Source organism: Ailuropoda melanoleuca, chromosome 8 (assembly GCF_002007445.2).
Source record: "Ailuropoda melanoleuca isolate Jingjing chromosome 8, ASM200744v2, whole genome shotgun sequence".
In the NCBI taxonomy this organism is placed as follows: Eukaryota; Metazoa; Chordata; class Mammalia; order Carnivora; family Ursidae; genus Ailuropoda; species Ailuropoda melanoleuca.
In genome coordinates this window covers 75,488,145-75,506,867 of record NC_048225.1, presented here as the reverse complement: position 1 = coordinate 75,506,867, position 18,723 = coordinate 75,488,145, and the positions used below count along the sequence as shown (strand labels likewise).

At 43.2% G+C, this 18,723-nt stretch overlaps 1 non-coding gene across 1 annotated transcript; it reads left to right on the top strand.

Annotated features, from left to right (window-relative positions):
* The first annotated feature begins 277 nt into the window (after positions 1 to 277).
* On the top strand, positions 278 to 410 carry LOC117803602. The gene has a single exon (XR_004627546.1). It is a non-coding gene; the product is annotated as a small nucleolar RNA SNORA70 (small nucleolar RNA).
* Positions 411 to 18,723: the final 18,313 nt, after the last annotated feature.

Below are 18,723 nucleotides of genomic sequence, written 5' to 3'. Positions count from 1 at the left end.
GATGTAATCTGACTTCTGTTTAATAGGCTCCTTCTGGTTGCTGTGTTGAAAGCCGACCAAAGGCAGGAAGACATAAAAGCAAAAGAGACTGGTGAAGAGACTGGTGTCAAAATCAGGGAAGAGGGGATGGTGACCAAGCCCACAGTGGTACTGATAGAGAGGATGAAAAATGATTGAATGCTGCATATATTTGGAAGATAAGGAATTTACTAATGGATTGGATGTGGGGGTGTGAGAGAAAGAAACTGAGCATAGACTGTTGAAAGGTAAACAGAGTCTGCAGCCAGTGAAGCCAGCTGTGCTCTTTCCCCATGGGCCCTGGTGTGCCATGGCTGCAAGCAGTAGCTTCCTTGGTAGTATATGAAGCCTGTTGCTTGTAGGGGTTGCCCTAAGGGACCTTGGAGACAGACCTTTCCAGGGGACATTCATGTCTGAGCTCATGCTATCCCCAGTCTAGGCTCCAGACAGGTATGTAAGGTGCCTTTGGAAAGCCCCAGGGCACAGTGGGCAGTGTCCACATTGGCCAAGTCAGCATGTCCATCTGTGCCAAGCTGCAGGAAAGGGAGCATGTCCCTGAGGTCATATATAGGGCCAAGTTCAAATTCCCTGGCCTCCAGAAGATCCACATCTTCAAGAAGTGGGGCTTTACCAAGTTTAATGGGGACAAGTTTGAAAACATGGTGGCTGAAAAGTGGCTCATCCCAAAGGGCAATGGGTTCGAATACACCCCTAATCGTGGCCCCCTGGACAAATGGCCAGCCCTGTCTTCATGAGAACCTCGGTGCTGCCCGCTCCTTATTCATGCCTACTGATGAATCTTACTTCCTGTCAACAATAACAAAGATAAAATGAAGTGTATTAAAATTTTAAGAGTTTGTTTATTTGAGCAAACATTGATTTGAATCGGGCAGTGCCAAACTAGAAGCAGTTAGGAGCACTCTACTGGCAGGAACCAGGGGTGAGGTTTTCATGGAGAAGCAAAGCAAGGAAGTTATTTCATTGGCTGTCACTTAAGGGATCCAGTATTTGGGAAAGCCTAGTTGGCTGTTTGTGATTCGTTGTTCTTCTTGAACTTGAGGCATTTGCAGGATTGACTCTGGCTTAGGCTTCGGTTTGCTTATGTAGGCAACCAAGGCATTAGAGCCACCAATCTCGTGACCCTCTTGTTTGATTACTTTCAGAGTTCCGTGTTTCTTTTGTTTGTTTTTTCCCTAAGCAACCGAAAAATAGCATTGATTATGGTCTGTTACCCTAGGTCAGCACAAGGCCCTCTTTTTTCTCTCTCTTCCTGACCCCCATTCTCATTTCTTCTATATCCCTCGCAGGCATCCACCAGGATCCTTGAGACTTATACATTATTTAGAGCGTTTTAAATTTACGCTGGTTCCGTGCTATCGGTTTTATTCTGTTTTCTCACACTTTTCCCACTTGACACTACGTCTTAAGAGCTAAGCACATAGCTGAATGTATATCTGTTGCATTAATTCTGGGGGCTGCTTAGTTTCCCACTGAATGCATTGATTACCCCTGATAGAGTTGTATCCTTGACCACCAGCCCGCAGGTTGCTTCCAGCTCCCTGCCACTGCAAACAATGCTGAGATGCACGCCCTCAAGCAGATTCCAGTAAGGACACCTGTGTGCAAGTTTCTCTGGAGTATATTCCCAGGAGTGTGATTGCTGGGACATATTGAGTTGCCTAATGACTGGTTGCATCTGTTTACCATTGCTGACCAATAGCCTTTGAGGGAACCCTTCCTTCATATTCTTACCAACTCTTTATTTATTTTTTTAAAGATTTATTTATTTTAGAGAAAGAGAGAGAGCGAGCACAGGGAGGGGCAGAGGGAGAGAGAGAGAGAGAGAGAGAAAAGCTTTAGCAGACTCGGCACTGAGCACGGAACCCGACAGCAGGGCTTGATCTCACCACCCTGAGATCATGACCTAAGCCAAAACCAAGGGTCAGATGCTTAACTGACTGCACCACCCAGGGGCCACCATATTCTTACTAATTCTTGATATTAAACCTTAAAATTTTTATAATGTGGGATCTCATTGTTATTTTAACTGCATTATTTGATTTCTAGAAAGTTCAAGCATGTTTTTATGGATTTGTTAGGCTTTCATAGTCTTTCTTCTGTAATTTGCCTATTCTAATTCTTTGCCTAGTTTTCTATTGGATTTCCTGCCTCTCGTTGATATATAGAAGTTCTCTTTATAATCTATTTTTTAAATTCTTTTTAAAAAGATTTTATTTATTTATTTGAGAGAGAGAGAGTGAATGAGAGGGAGGAGGAGAGAGTATCTGAAACAGACTGCACTGAGCACAGAACCCCATGTGGGAGTTGATACCACAACTGCGAGATCATGACTTGAGCCGAAACCAAGAGTTGGATGCTTAACCGACTGAACCACCCAGGCGCCCCTCTCTCTCTATTCTACATATGAATTCCTTGCCTTTTGGAGGTGGGAAATATATTCTTCTAGGCTGCCACTTGTCTGTTAACTTTGTCTATGGTGTCCTTCTTTGAAAAGAAACCCAATATTTCTATACTGAAATCTACACATTTCTTCACTGACGATTTGTGATTTTGAGACTTTCCTTACTAACTCCTCCAATTCAAGGTCACAGAGATATTCTTCTACACTTTCCTTCTCTTTATTGGTTTCCATTTCAGATTAAAGTATCTAATCTATTACAGTTGACATTTCTATGGGGTATGAGGTAGGACTCCAATTGGCTTTTTCTCCATGGAACAAGACAGCACTCCCAGCATCAATTCCCGAATAATCTATCTTTTCTTCATTGTTGCAGATGCCACCTCTATTGTATATGAAGTTTCCATGAACACGTGGGTGTGTTTCTGGATCCCTATTTTATTCCATTGATCTGTCTATTCCTGTGCCAGAATTAAATGATTTTCATCGCTCTGGCTTTGTGATATGTCTTAATATCTGGTAAGAGAAGTCTTCCCTCTTTGCTCTTCTTTTTCAAAACTGCCTTAGCTACTTGTGTCTTAGTTATTCTTTGCATTTTTTACAGTCAGTTTGTCACATTCCTCTCAAAATCATGCTGGAATTTGGACAGAAAATGTATGATAGGTTTGTGTTATTTTTAGAAGAACCTAGAGGGGCACCTGGGTGGCTCAGTCAGTTAAGCATCCGACTCTTGGTTTCAGGTCAGATCATGATCTCATGAGTTGCGGGATCAAGCCCCTCATGGGGCTCTGCTCTCAGTGGAGAGTCTGTTTGAAGATTTTCTCCCTCTGTCCCCACCCCCACTCATGTGCTGCACTCTCTCTCTCTCTAAGATAAATAATAAGTAAATCTTAAAGAAAAAAAAAAGAACCCATAGATTTCTATTGGTAAGCTATTCCATATGAACATAGAATTCTGTTTTCTGGATCTCTTTTATGCTTTATTAGGGTTTGTAAGACAATTTTTAGGACTCTTGAGTATGGAAATCATGACAGATACATTTCAAGATACATTTACAAGAGTACTGTGAATATTCAGAAACTGTGTGTTCAATAATAAAGGAATGGTTAAAATTTGCAAATAGTTTGGCGCATACATTAATAGAACATTGCATCAAAAACCCATACTTCTGGGGCACCTGGGAGGCTCAGCCGGTTAAGCAACTGACTTCAGCTCAGGTCATGATCCTGGGGTGCTGGGATCGAGGGTCCTGGGATCAAGTCCCGCATCGGGCTCCCTGCCCAGCGGGGAGTCTGCTTCTCCCTCTTCTTCTCCCTCTGCCCCTTCCCCTGCTTGGGCTCCCTCTCTCTTTCTCAAATAAATAAATAAAATCTTAAAAAAAACCCAAAATAAAAAAAATACTTTCAAAGAATCTTTAATGACATGAAAAATATTCTTCCTATATATTACATCATTAGTTAATGAGATTACACAGAGTTCAGTTCTCTTTATTATGTCTTTTTGGATATGTTCCGAGTTCTCTAAAATGAACATGCTTGATTTTTGTGATAACTGTGTTTTTCTTTTAAAAAATTGGTGGAGGCGAATAAGGTTTGCATTTGCCATCTGACTATTCAGGAACATCGGGAAAATGGTTTCTGACTCATCTGATGAGCTCATCAGGCAAGAAACGATAGCTCATTCGAAAATTTCCTAGTTTGACTGCCTGCCTGCCCCATCTGCTGGCACGCCTCACAGTTTGTGAGGTTACCTGACTCAGCTAAGCATGAATAAATATAATTTCACACATTGGCTTTTTCATGTAGCAAATATTTAACAATCTGCTGCTATGTGCAAAGCACTCTATTAGAACTGTTGAAGATAAAGGGTCAATTTAATAAACCTTGGTCCCGAAGGGGCTCAGAGTGGCCTATTCAGATCCCACGGGTGCCCGGCTGTCAGGCCTGCCTCTGTGCCAACTCTCAAGTCTTCTCCACTCCACATGTTCAAGCCTTTTTTCACTTTCCTCATGCCGTTCCCTCATTTGGAATTTCTTTCCTTCCTTGTCCACCTATAAAAATGTGACCTCACACATCTGTGAGGACTCCTCTGACCCTCCCACTTTCTCTGACATTCTGCCAGCACTTCTCATGTGGCTCACACTTGGCATATTTTTTTGCTCATTCTTGTGTTTTTAGTCTTTTTTCCAAAAGCAAAGTTGGAGGCATGGTTGTCATCTGCATTAAATACTGCATTTTTCAGTTGTGGCGGACAGGAAAAATGGAAATTCAGCATGTGTATTTTAGAACAACACACCCAACAGCACTTTGACCTTGTGATATTGTTAGCAGATAGGGGGATTAGGAGAGCTGTCCTGGTGGCCTTGGGGGAGTACAGGACCCCACGGGTGACAGTTCACTAGTGACTGTTGAAAAGTTTTATTTATTTATTAATTTATTTATTTGTTTATTTATTTGTGTGTGTGTGTTTAAGTTTTAATCAAAGAGATTGTCTGATAGATTTCACTGAATCTGGGAAGCCTGGGTGGCTCCGTCAGTTAAGCATCTGCCTTTGACTCAGGTCATGATCCCAGGATGCTGGGATTGAGTCCCACATCAGGCTCCTTGCTCAGTGGGGAGCCTGCTTCTCCCTCTGCCTGCTGCTCCCCCTGCTTGTGCTCTCTCTCTGACAAATAAATAAATAAAATAAAATTTAAAAAGTTAAAAAAAAAGATTTCACTGAATCTGAGGGGATATTTATTAGGGAATTAACAAATCTTGATAACTCAGAGACCAAAAAAAGAGTGGTCATCAGGAGCTAAAGAAACAGGGCTCAGCAGTGTTCCTGTGGACACTGCCCCGGGCTCCCTCTATTTGCAGAAGGTGTGTCTAATTCTGATTCCCACAGGACACCTTCCAAAAACTGAGCTTTGCTCTCTGCAGCTGGGTTTCCTTGTGGAAGTTTCTCCCTTGACTTTGAGGAAAGGAACTACAGAGGTCCAGCTGGCCACGTGAGCAGGACAGGCTCCGTTCCTTCTCCCAGACTCACCCATCAGTTCATTCTCTTCTTCTACATGAAGGAGTGAGTGTGGGAACGAAGACACTATTTCTTCCACGTGTCTCCTTCGTGGGATGTAGAGTTGAAATCCTCCCCTCCTTCCCCACCACGGAAGTGTGGAACGTCCCCATACCAATCATCTTGTATAGTTCTTACAACTCCTCAGTCATGTTCTTACTCTCATTTTATAAACACGTGGTGAGAAAATGGGGACAGCAAGGGGCTGACAGGTCACTTGGAAGTTTTGGAGGAAAGAGAAGGAAAGAATTTGAGGTGCAAGGTCAGTACACTTTTGCTTTTTGAAAGGAGAACTTGTTTCTAAACAAGGGGAGCTTTGTTTGTAGGCCAGTAGTTCTCAAACTTGGGTATCTGAATGACCTGGAAGGCTTGTTAGAACACAGATTGCGGGTTGCACGCCCAAAGTTTCTGAATCAGAAGGTCTGGGGTGGGGCAGGAAAACTTGCATTTTTAACAGGTTCCCAAGTGGTGCTGATGCTGTTGGGCTCATACTCTGAGAACAACTGGTACAGGCTAAGGCAGGGGCTGGCAAAACACAGCCCACGGCCTGTATTTTTTTTTTTTTTTAAATCACTTATGAGCTAAGAATGGTTTTTTACATTTTTAAATGGTTGAAAAAAAATCCAAAAAGAGTAGTACTTTATTGCATGTGAAATAAGAAATTCGAATTTCATTGCCCATAAATATGGTTTTATTGGGATACAGCCATGCTTATTCATTTTGTATTGACTACGGCTGCTTTAATGCTACAGCAGCAGAGTGGAGCAGTTGTGACAGAGACTGTACGGCCAGCAAAGCCTACAATATTTACTACCTGGTCCTTTACAGAAGAAGTTTGCTGTGTACCCCTCGTCCCCTAGCAAGGAACTAGTTGCGACAGAGAGGTTAGTAATATGAGAGGAGGGTAGTTGATTGAAGGGGCAGTGTGCTTCATGAGGCAGGAGGGAACACAGGAGAGAAGGATATCTTATCCTCTGAAGCTGGAGGGAAGTTGGTGAGAATTAGGGTAAATCTAGCTAAAATAGTAGATGTGCCAATTGGTTAGAATTTGATAAAGATCGATTAGTAGAAGTGAGGGGAGAGGAGAATTGATAAAATTGGCTAAATTTAAAACATTCAAGGGGAAATAAGAGCTATCATAAAAGGCTAGCTGAGGCTGAACGTCAATAAATTTTAGTGGTTCCGTATACATAATGTGTATCATTCTATCCAATTTTGCTTATTGTGCCAATGTAGGAGACGAGAGGATAATCGTAGTCTCGATCTAGAACGTGAAGATGGGTGCGCCTTGGAAATGATGGTGTTCATGAAAGAACTGTGCATATGATCAACCACATGAGTACCCTGGGTTCAGAAGGAAAAAAAGGTCAGGAAAAGGCTGACTGAGAGAAATGAAAGGTTGAAGAAGTAGCAGACTGTCGTCTGGGATCAGAAATAATGGTGCTTGAAAGATGGGCGTCAACAGTCAGAGGATGAGTTATTTTAGTTCCTTAAATCAATGGAACAATTCCAGATGGTAACCGTATCCAGGTATGATCACAAGAATGGGTAGCTGAATGAAGTGGAAATCACCACCACTGCGCTATCAAGACACTAGCACACTCCGGTGTTACAAGGTTACCCACGTGGATGTTGAAGACTTCCAAGATGAGGCCCATGTACCAAGTAGTCCAAGAATGTGAGCATGCAAAGTAAGAGTGTCAGAGTTAGAATAGCTCTCAAAAGCAGAGAGATAGTTCAAGGACAGGGAAGGCCTGGAAGCGCTCTGGGGAATGAGGAAAAGCTTAACCTTGCCCACCCCTGTTTAGGTACATCAGCTGCCGAAATGGCTAACGCCCACAACTAGGCTGCGGAGGTCTTAGACCAGAACCAGGTCTTCATTATGGCTAAGGAATTGAGATAACGTTCTACGAATAAGGGATGCAGAGAGGCTACAGGTATGGGAGGGGAAGAAACAGGGGAGCAATATGGGGATGAGGGTGTTGGGGGGAATCTATTTTAGTTGATGGCCAATTTAGTCAACACTGTGATGCCTAGCATGATTGAATAGCTATAGAGTTGCTCCGTGCAACTCTGTGTTGTGTGGTCCCTGAGTCTCAAGCACAGAGATGAGGTCTGGATGCTGAGTCTGGTACATTTCAAGCCTTAGATGGTAAGTTGTGCATCTTATCTCTTAGAAATGTTAGGCTGATGAGAGCTGAAGCTTGGTAAATGAAGAATTTCAAAGGGAAGAATTTTCTCACTCATCCATTTGACAAACCGAACAAATGTGTTCCAGGCAATGTGAGATACTTGGGGCACAGAGATGAATAAGAATGCATCATTATCTGTGTGTCTGTGAAAAGTGTAGTGTAAGAGTGTCATGAGTGGACACAGTGGAGTATCGTGGAGGGTTGCATGGGAGTGCACGGTGGGGGGCACATACCCTGTTTGAGAAGATCAAGGAAAGCTTCCTGATTCAGGTCTTCACTGAGCCTCAAGAGATGATTTGGATTTAGGCCAAGCTGGGCAGAGTGGAGGTGCTGGGAGTGGAGCGAGGAGAAGAAAGAGGGACAGTAAGCAAAACAAAAGCACACAGGCAAGAGGCTTAGAAGAAGGGGCCTGTGTGTAAGGAGCTGAGAACCTGGGGGTGAAATGCCTGATGGCTGGAGAAAGCATTTGTAGATGAGTCAAGGGCCCTGTAAGCCAAGTCTGTCTGGTCTTTTCTGTGAAGGTTCTGGTGCCATCGAGGATTTTTTTAAGTCAGGGAGTGACATGATGAAATCACCATTCTAAAAAGTTCATTTGGTGGTGGCGTGGAGCATGAATTGGAACTTTCCTTTCTAATCACTCACAATAATTGGCCCTGTAATCGTAGTGCTTCCTGTGCCTGCTTTACATTAAGGTGTTCATGTAACCCGTCTTCGCTACTATTTTATGGGCTTCCCAGTGCTGGGGAGCCTATTTTCTTCAAAGGCGTAATGTTCCCTCCCATCACTTAGCATGTTCTTGGATCAAGTAGTTTCTCAGTTAGTGTTTATGTGAAGATTAATATACTCTCTTGTAGACAATTATCTTTCATATTTTATCTTTGTTTCCTTCTTCCCCTGTCCTCACTCATGTCCCACACTCAGAAACCAACGTGGTTTCTTCTAGATAGGGGACCAAAATCAAGATAGATAATTTGGCAAAGACATTTTTCTTTTTCTTTTTTTATAATGATTTTTTACTATATTATGTTAGTCACCATACAGTACATCCCTGGATTCCGATGTAAAGTTTGATGATTCATTAGTTGCGTATAACACCCAGTGTACCATGCAATACGTGCCCTCCTTACTACCCATCACTGGTCTATCCCATTCCCCCACCCCCCTCCCCTCTGAGGCCCTCAGTTTGTTTCTCATAGTCCATAGTCTTTCATGTTTCATTCTGCCTTCTGATTACCCCCCCTTTCTTTATCCCTTTCTTCCCCTACCAATCATCCTAGTTCTTATGTTCCATAGATGAGAGAAATCATATGATAATTGTCTTTCTCTGCTTGACTTATTTCACTTAGCATTATCTCCTCCAGTGCCGTCCATGTTGCAGCAAATGTTGAGAATTCGTTCTTTCTGATAGCTGAGTAATATTCCATTGTATATATGGACCACAGCTTCTTAATCCAGTCATCTGTTGAAGGGCATCTCGGCTCCTTCCATGATTTAGCTATTGTGGACAATGCTGCTATGAACATTGGGGTGCATATGGCCCTTCTCTTCACTATGCAAAGACGTTTTTCTTTAATTTTGAATTTATGTATATAAAAAGTCTGCAAAAAGTAAGTTACATTTAGCTATATATTATTGCTTTCATCAAAAGGAAATTGTATAAAATTGGGACTGCTTTGGAAAGCCCAAGATGGATGGTGTCTCTGCTTTTGTCCATCAGGCACTTGGAGAGAATGGAATGAAGTCATCCATTTTGCTTTAGAGGCCTCAGTGGCTTGTGGGTTTCCTGGGACCTCAGGAAGAGGGAAAAAAGTGGGTTCTCTGGAGCTGGTCTGCTAAAACTCCTGAGAATAACTCTGAGGAAAGGCTTAGCCTCTGCCTGACAAATGGAGGCAGCAGCAGCAATGAAGACGACTGATGACAGGACGGGGACAGAAGGGAAGGAAAGGGATCTCCTTGGGTAGGGCTGCTGGCTCGCTGCCAGGTGATGGTGGTGAGGGGTGCAGGGTATGGATGGGAATCTAAAGATTGAGGCCATTTGTGGCCTCAGGCAGTTAAGCGGCTGCCTTCGGCTCAGATCATGATCCCAGGGTCTTGGGATGGAGCCCCCTGGTGGGCTGTGCTCAGTGGTGAGCCTGCTTCTCCCTCTCCCTCTGACTGCCGCTCCCCCTTCTTGTGCTCTCTCTCTCTCAAAAATGAATGAATAAAATCTTAAAAAAAAAAAAAAAAGGATTGAGGCCATTTGTAGTGACTGGGAAGCAGCCGGACAGGCTCAGGGGGCGGGGCACAGGGTGGGAGATATCACCACCCCCTAAAGATTTCAGGAGAGAGCTAAGGGCTTAGGTAGGAAGTTCCCGGAGTGTGGGAGAAAGGATGTAGGGCGGGGGGTGGGGGGGGTGAGGCGTAGGGCTGGTAGAAGCAGACGAAACCCCATCCTCACTTTATCCTCGGGTTCTTGGGGCCCAGGGGGAAATACATCGTGACACAGTCAGAAACTAGAACAGAAGGGAATTATGGTTATTGTTATATTGTATCTAATTTGTATCTAGAATTTCATCATGGCTGATAGCATCATAGGAAACTTGTGCTCACTCTCCTGTATGGGAGAGCTGAGGTTTACTTCTAGCTTCTAGGATAGAGGTTTTAATACTAACAGTAGCCCACATTTATCGAGCTGTTACTATGTGCCAGGTGTAGAAACATACTTTTACAGATGAGAAACTGAGGTCCAGAAAGATTTATTAACAGCTTGGAAGTGGTTAAGTCAAGACTGCAACCCTGACCTGTGGGTGTATGAACATGGCTCCTAAGGCTGGGCTCTGCTCTGTCCTTCGTGCTCGCACAGTCAGGAGTGGTCTCTGTCCTGTCCTGTCCTGGTCGAGGTGTGCAAGGTGCTCTGACTTGGAACACAGGTTTTCACTGGCTTCTCGAGGTGGAAAAGGGGCCTGGGATGCTCTCAGCAGAGGTTCTGACTTGCATTGTCCTGAGGGGACCCAGGAGGTCTGGGGATGGGAAATGGGCAGGGAGAGAAAATGCAGGGGTTTTGAGAGGAAACAATGAGAAAATCCCAGGTTGTAACTTCTCCTTGAAAGTGGTGTTCCTATAAACCCGTCTACCTCTAGGGAACCCCTATCTTCATCATGTCAAACTCTCCCCTCCACACACCCATTCCAAAATATTGATTGATGGCCTTGTGTGAAATGGGAAAGCATGGAAGGGTTTTAAGCAGGAGAGTTTAAATTTTTATGTTTAAAAACAATCACTCTGAAAAGCAGCATCACTCTCTCAGGCTGAGAGAAAAGCAGCTCAAGGTATCTTATAACCAACTCCTTTCCCGTTCTCCGTGATCCAGGGAAAGCTGAGAGAGGGAGAACAAGTTCAGTACCTCCTCCCTTCTACTGTCCCTTTGTTCGAGTTCTAAGATTTCCCAGAATGCTTCTCTCCTTGCTCATTTCATCACCTTACCTGTCTCATTCTGGCATCTCACCCTACTTTACCTTTACTGTGCACCTGCCCTGTGGCCCTTAGGAACTTAACAGAAGGCTCAACACAACAGTAGGCCATGCATTTGTATGGATGTGTCATTAGGTAAATATCTTGTATCGGTGATTTTAATAAAGTTTTAATAATCAGTGGTTTTACTATCCTAATCAGTGGAAGCATCTTGGTGCCTAGTGCTTCAGAGGAGACAAGAAAGGGATTTTACCCATAGGCTCTCGGGAGAAGTTTTTTGTCTTTCTTTTTTTGAGATGTTTCTTTATCTTATTGATGACTCCTCAGGATAAACACAGCAAGAATAGAAGCTAGTGCACGTGTGTACTCTTTATCTCATGCCTTTCACTATTCCAAGCACATGAGTCATTTATCCCTCATTGCATCCTTCTAAAGTAGGTGCTATTTACTGCCCCATTTTACAGGTAAAGAAATGGAGGCACAGAATCTAAATTAAATAACTTGCCCAAGATCCTTGGATAATGAATACTTTTGACCACTATGTCATGCAAAGAATGTGCCAATGTCAAGCAAGTTTTATATATTTATATTATATATATAATAATATGTATTATGTTACATATAATATATGTAATATATTACTTAATATAATATAAATACATTTTAATATATAAAATACTATGTTATATATATTTAAATATAGTGGTAAAACCACATAACATATGCTCCCCTCTTCACAGATTTTTAGTGTACGATACAGTATTGTTGGCTAACGGCATAACTTTGTATAGCAGATCTTTAGAACCTATTCATCCTGTGTAATTGAAATTCTGTACCTGTTGACTAGCAACTTGTCATTTCCCCCTCCCCCTCGCCCTGACAACCACCATTCTATTATTTGCTTGCATGAGTTTGACTATTTGAAATTCCCTCTTAGTAGTGAAATCATGCAGTATTTGTCCTCCTGTGGCTGGCGTATTTCACTGAGCATAATGTCCTCAAAGTTCATTCATGTCGCTGCATATTGTAGGATTCCCTTCCTTTCTAAGGCTGAATAGGATTTCATTGTATGTATGTACCACATTTTAAAATCCACTTATTGGGGTGCCTCAGTGTTGCAGTCGGTCGAGTGACCAAGGACGCTTGGTTTCGACTCAGGTCACAAACTCAGCGTCGTGAGATCGGCCCCGCCTCGGGCTTTGCACTCAGCACTGAGTCTGCTTAAGATCCTCTCTCCCTCTGCCCCTCCCCCTCTTTCAAAATAAATAAATCTCTTTTTTTAAAGATTTTATTTAGTTATTTGAGAGAGAGAGACAGTGAGAGAGAGAGCATGAGCAGAGGGGAGGGGCAGAGGGAGAGGGAGAAGCAGGCTCCCCACGGAGCAGGAAGCCCGACCCTGGGGCTTGATCCCAGGACCCCGAGATCATGACCTGAGCCAAAGGCGAATGCTTAACTGACTGAGCCACTCAAGCTCCCCAGTAAATAATCTTAAAAAAAGTCTACTTACGCGGATGGGCACTGAAGTTGGTTTTAGTTTGGCAATTGTAAATAGTGCTGCAGTGAACACAAGGGTGAGAGAGGCTCTTCAAGATATGAGGAAGTGTATGAAAAAGTGCTCAACATCACCTCTCATCAGAGAAATGCAAATCAAAACAAAACCACAATAAAAAAGAACTGCAGTGAAGTATCATCTCACACCTGTTAGGATGGCTATTATCAGAAAACCTCCCAGGACCAGTGTTGGCAAGGCTGTGGAGATGCTGGAACCCTGTGCGCTATTGGAGGGAACACAAAATGTTCAGCCAATGTGGGAAAAAGTGTGGAGGGTCTTCCAAAAATTGAAAAAAAGGACTGCCCTATGATCCAGCAATCCCACTTCTGCGTGTTTGTTCGAGCAAGGTATTTTCAGGTGAGTTTCACGTTGTCCAACGCTGCAGTGCTTTAACCACCTGAGTTGAGTTATTTCAGCTTTGCTCATCCCACTTTCTTTCATGGAAAACTGCACGAACACAGCAGAGGACTCAAATTCTTGAGTCACATCGTTAAGTACTTAAGTACGACCACGCGGAAGTCGAACACTGGGTTAAAATACCGGAGGAACCTGAAAGTGACGTAGATGCTTTAGGAGAAATTAATGTTCCAGAAAGACACTGGCTGGTTTCCAAACATAGTCTTATCACCTATGGGTGTGTCCCTGGCCTTTATTATAATTATTTCCTGTTTCGCTTTGCTCTCGCTCACCTGAGGTGAGTCACCCTGATAACTCAGAAGTTTTTCATTACTGCCAGGAGGCTCTTGTCAGGAATGAGGGGGACTGAGCTCTGAGCAAGACTTCAAAAGGAAACCCGCTGCTGAAACTTCAAACTGTTCCAAGGAGAAGTCAGTATTGAAATCCTCTGAAAAGAATCCAGTGCTACCCTGTCTCAGCAATGTCTCAGCTAATGTCTCAGCAATCCCACCGGATCCGGATTCTCTGCCGCCTAGTGCACACCAGAGTTTGTTAGGTAGGGTGACCATTACAGTGCTGATACGGGTGCGACAGGTGTCAACACAGCCCGCCCGAACGTGCTGCTCACTGTTAGAGTTGGACTGATGCTCCTGGTACAAATCAACAATTGAACTTGTTGCTAGAACTTCAGAGCTGGGGTGGAAGGGATCTCACAGGTCATCCAGGTAAAATGTTCGTTTCCGTCAGCTCAGGATGCTGTAACAAATGACCTTAGTCGGGATGGTGTAGGCAATAAACATTTATTTCTCACAGTTCTGGAGGCTGGTGAGTCCAAAGTGCTGGGCAGTGATCTGGTGAGGACCCTCTTCCTGGTTTGCGGATGGCCCTTTTTTGTGACCTAATGACCCAACTGCCTCCCAAAGGCTCCATCTCCAAATAACATCACTTTGTTGATGAGAGTGTCAACATACGAATTTTGGAAGTGGGGGGAGGGGACAAAAACATTCAGTCCGCGTCAGTGATGGTAGATTTATTTATTTTTTTAAATTTGAAAAGTGGAGTCCTGTTGTGCAATAAGACTTTAAATAGACTCCTAATATACACAGCTCACAATTTAATTTTCCTGCCTTGCCTCCTCTCTCCTGAGCGGTCTGCCGAGGCACACATACCAACACAGTATGAGGACCTCTGATCTAGTTTCAATCTTTCACCATACAAATGAGAGGATTGAGGCTCAGGGAAGAGCCCCAACATGTCTAAAGTCATTCATTGTGTTAGTGGCAAAGTTGTGGCCATGCACGTGACTGCTTAGGAAATGGAAATTCCATTTTTCCAGTTATCTTGGTCCAACTTATTGTCATGACCCTTTATTCTTCTCTTACTTACATACCGCACATCTTATGGTCCATCATCAACTGCTTTCAAAATACATCCAGAATCAGACCATCTTTTGCCTTGACTGTGCTGTGACTTTGATCCTAGTTGCCCTCATCCTCTGCGGTAACATCGCAACTCACCTCTCTCCTTCTGTCTCTTCTTGATCCCACCTGCGCCCTGCCTTTACTGGCTTTGCTCAGGAGAGCAACCAAATCGGTCCTCTTAAAAACACTGCGCTTAATTGAATCTGAGATGCCACCAAGTTAAGATGCATCATTATCTTACATGCCTTTGAGAAAGAAACACTTCCAGTCATATAATGACGTAATGCTCTCCATCACTTAGAAGTTTTGCTTTATCCTTTGTACTTCGCTGGAGGAAAACTGCCCGCCCTCTTAAGGCTGCGTCAGGTGCTCCGCCTACCGACTCACAACGACTTCTACTTCTCCTTCCCTTAATGCTGTGTTCTAAAGACCTCTTCCCCTGTCCGCCTTCTTTTAGTATGCTAAGGTACTTGAGGGCAAGAATTGTGCCTCATTTAGTATAGGATCTTAAGAAAATACCACAATGCTGGTGTTACAGGATTTCTCCTCCTTTAGGGCCCATAGTTCTTTTTTTCAGATTTTATTTATTTATTCGACAGAGAGAGAGACAGCCAGCGAGAGAGGGAACACAAGCAGGGGGAGTGGGAGAGGAAGAAGCAGGCTCCTAGTGGAGGAGCCTGATGTGGGGCTCGATCTCAGGACTCCAGGAAAACGCCCTGAGCCAAAGCTGGATGCTTAATGACTGAGCCACCCAGGCGCCCCAGGGCCCATGGTTCTTGGTCACACCACTTGGAAGAATGAAGAGGCAGACCAGATGAAGAGTGGTGGGCAGCTACGCAAGGTTTATTGAGCGATAGTACAAAGCTCCCAAGGGGGGAGGAGGCCCGAGAGGGTTGCCACTGGAGTTTCTAAGTCTAGTGGTTTTTATGGGCTTATTGGCGGGGGCTGTTTTAATCTGATTAGCCTTGCATGTGCCTGGTACCCAATCAGGTGATCTATCTACCACATGGGAAAGGGTGGAAGGCTCCTTCCAGGGTGATGTAAAATCCTTTTGAGGGTGGTTTCCTCTTAGGGCAAGGGACCCTTGTCCTTGCCTGCCTTTCTTGCAGCTATCTTTCATCACTAGTACACAGCAGGTGATCAATGAGTATTTGTTAAATGAGTGAATGTTATATAGGTGGATTGTAGTGTCAGTGTCTAGCATTGTATGAATACCTGAGCCCCCAAAACTTTATTTACTACATATATCAGCAGTTATTCTGTCAAAGTTAGGCTAAAACACAGTTATTTACCAGGGGCACTGTCATGTAGGGTGACTGTCTTCCTGGACAAACCACTATGTTTGGTCATCCTATCATCATAATATAGCACATATCTTTCCATTTTATCATCATCCTGTGAAGCTTTTGTATTTGTACTTGCATATATTTAAGAGTTTGAAAACAAACTTTGTGCCCCTGAACATGCTTAAAACTTCTTCTCCTTAAAATTGTGTTTTTTATTTTTAAGTACACATGGTATACATGATAAACTATAGTCATCTGTGACTCCCAAGTTGGTTCCTTCTACATAATTACTATTTTTAGTTTGCACGTAGCTTTTGGGTCTTCATTTATGCACTTACATGTATATTTACAAAAACAAACCTATGGAAATACATGGTATTATTCTAGGGGCACTTATTTCCAAAAATATTATGGAAATTGCCTTTAAATTTTAAAATTCATTTTTAATGAGAATTCTATGGCATTTATCATATATAATTAAATGAAACTAAATATAAAAGACAAACCAGCATGGCTAAGGACCCACTTAAATGTATTCAAATTCTGAACAGTCTGGACACTAAAAAAAAATAGAGATCCTGAAAAAGAGATCCGGAAGTCCAAGTATTAATGTAAGAACAAGTTATACTTGGAACCTGGGAGGAGAATTTTTTTTAAGTGATCTCTACACTCAACATGGGGCTTGAACTCCCTACCCTGAAATCAAGAGTCAGATGCTTTACCCACTGAGCCAAGCACCCCAAGAAGAATGTCTTTTTTTTTTTTTTTTTAAGATTTTATTTATTTATTTGACAGAGATAGAGACAGCCAGCAGGGGGAGTGGGAGAGGAAGAAGCAGGCTCATAGCGGAGGAGCCTGATGTGGGGCTCGATCCCATAACGCCGGGATCACACCCTGAGCCGAAGGCAGACGCTTAACCGCTGTGCCACCCAGGCGCCACCCCCCTTTTTTTAAACCAATCTCTACACTCAATGTGGAACTTGAACTGCCCACCCTGAGATCAAGAGTCAGATGCTCTACTGACTGAGCCAGCCAGGTGCCCCAAGGAGAATGTCTTTTTAAACCATATCCTGCTATAGAGAAATTCAGGCAATTTTGTGATGCTGTTCTTTGGTTCTAAGCAACGGAAATAAAGTTGACTAACTTAGGACATAAGGCAATTCCCCGAGGGGGAGGGATACTGTATTGTCTGTAGACAGGATGGAAAGCCAGAGAATCAGGCTTCCGAACGTCTGTTGTCTCCATGTTGCTGCTGCAATAAACGTCCTCCAAACACATTTGCAATCCTTTCAGTCCCAAATCCTCATATACAACGTCCTGGAGGAAAAAAAATCTCATTATTCTGATTTGTGTCATAAATCCACCTCTTAGCTTGGTGAGAGAGAGAGATATTGGGAGAGAGAGAGGTCAGGAGAGAAGGACAGAGGACAGTGTGGTAGGGTAGAGTGACAAGGGAAACTTAATTTCCAGTCCCATCAAGGTTATACACAACGGGGAGCATCCTTTCCCTAAAACAATTGAGTTGCCAGGAAGGGGAAAATATGCTGGGCAGCCAAAATTTTCAACAATTGTCTCTGCAGAAATCATGTGCCCTTAAGCAAAATTTTTCCAGAGAGTCAAAATGCTCAGCATGTGCTTGATTCAGTTATGATAATTTTTCTAGAAGGGAAAGTAACTTTTTCCTAATAAAAAGGTGCCTACATAGTCTCTGCCTGATAATGATCCATTTGTCTAAACAACATATACTTTTTGAACAGAAAAACTATGTATCAGGCCTGGTTCAGGCATGGTGACAGTGGTTCAGAGGACGCAAACACTGCCATCGTGGAGACTACATTCTAGTGGGTGACTTCACAAAAAAGTACCTAGATCCACATGATAATTTCAGATAATAAATCAGGAAAAGAGCAATGGGGATATTTCAGATGTAGTGATCAGAAATGACCTCGACGGAGGTGACATTTCAGGGGAGAATTAAATGATGTAAAAGGTCATGGCAAGCAAAACTTGGGGAATGTTCCAATGGTGAGAACAGCAAGTACAATAGTGAGGAGAAGGAAGAGCTTAGCATGTGAAGGAAATGAGATTGCGCCGCCCTGAGATGTACTACTTTGGGATAAGGATTATTTTGAGCTGAAGGCAATTGAGAAACAGCAGATGCAGGAAAAGCTGTCTATCCTCCCCCTTTGTGTCTAAGACAGGGTATATGTTTCTCATTGTGAAAGTGTCCCCCTCCCCATTCCAAACCAGAAAGGAGAGGACTCTAATCACTAGAAACACTCTTATTGTGTGAGATTGAGTCTGCATAAGAAATCTTACTGAAATAACCCTCATCTTCCATTTGCTTCTATCATATATTTAACTTCCTACAATTTACCAGCCCTTGAAACCTAAGCCATTTTCTTTGTCTTGTCACTTCTCCATGGTTCAGTTCATTGTTCTTTATTAAAATGGTATATAGCCCCTAGTTCTACCCGTTTCCCCCCTTTCTATAAAGGCTTTCGTATGTATACGTAATAAATATTTTCTCTTGTCAATCTGTCCTTTGTTAGTTTGTGGGACCCCAGGCACTACCCCTAGAAAGTAGAGGGAAAAGTGATTTTCTCTCCTCCCATACACATGTTTAGGTTACTGAAGAAGAGCGGTGAGGTGAGGCTGGAGCCAGGTGAGAGAGCAAGGGGGGAGGCAGGAAATGAGGTCAGCGCATTACGTTGGTCACTAGAGCGTGAAAAACATTACGTGGAGTCTAGACTCAGATTGTAAGCGTGTGCAGAAGCTATTGAAGTTCTTCAAGTAGGGAATTGTAGGTTTTACGGCAGCCAATGGGAGAATGGAATTCAGAGGGCCAGGGTGGAAGCAGGGAGACTATTGCTTTTTTCCAGAAGAGAAATGAAGGGTGGGGGCTTGGACTTACGTGGCAGCTGTGACGGTATTA